The following is an 841-nucleotide window of genomic DNA, read 5'->3' as shown; positions in this document are numbered from 1 at the left end:
TGTCTATTGCCTCCTGAAGAGTCTTTGGATTTGCCGAGGTAATGTTTCCTCTAATCTCTGGGGACAATCCCCAAATATACCTCTCGATGCGGACTTCCTCCGGTGTCACTAAATGAGGTACTAAATTCGCCAACTCATGGAATCGAGCTGTATAAGCAGCTATATTTTCTCCTTTCATTTCATAATTCCATAACTCCATTTCTAACTTCTGGAGTTCGCTTCATGGGCAATATTCATCCTTTAGCAATTTCTTAAATTCTTCCCAAGAAAGCTGGTTAGCCGCTTCTCGGCCTCTAGTTTGCTCTAATGTATTCCACCAGCTAAGTGCCCTTCCTTGCAACAGACACGCCGCATATTCTACTTTATTTCCGTCAGTACATTTACTAATGTGAAGAACAGACTCCATGCTTTCGAGCCATGATAATAATCCTACTGCTCCTTCGGTTCCATTGAATTCTTTCGGCCTGCAAGATCTAAAAGATTTATAAGTGCATTCTCTAGCCGCCCTCGGCTCTGTATTATTTGGTTGGTTTGCATTCATGCCAGCAGCCACTTGACTGACTATGTTGAGGAGTGCTGCCAGAAGTTGTTCTGACACAAGTCGTGCAATCTCGGGATTTTCTCTCCTTGGCGGCATCTTTTAAGCCTAGGTCAGAAGGGAATTCGTCATTTTTATGGCATAACAAGGGTGATAGTTTTCAGGCGTTTAAATGATGCCAAGAGTGTTCATCGCATGGATATTATCCAAGAATTTACATAATCAGAATAAATTAATCTTATGCACACCATGACTTGACATAAATAAGCATTTCCCAAAAAGACATTATGCATTCAAAGATGT

This window comes from Cynara cardunculus, assembly GCF_001531365.2.
Source record: "Cynara cardunculus var. scolymus isolate 2C chromosome LG 17, CcrdV1, whole genome shotgun sequence".
In the NCBI taxonomy this organism is placed as follows: Eukaryota; Viridiplantae; Streptophyta; class Magnoliopsida; order Asterales; family Asteraceae; genus Cynara; species Cynara cardunculus.
Note: the sequence above shows the minus strand (reverse complement) of the source record.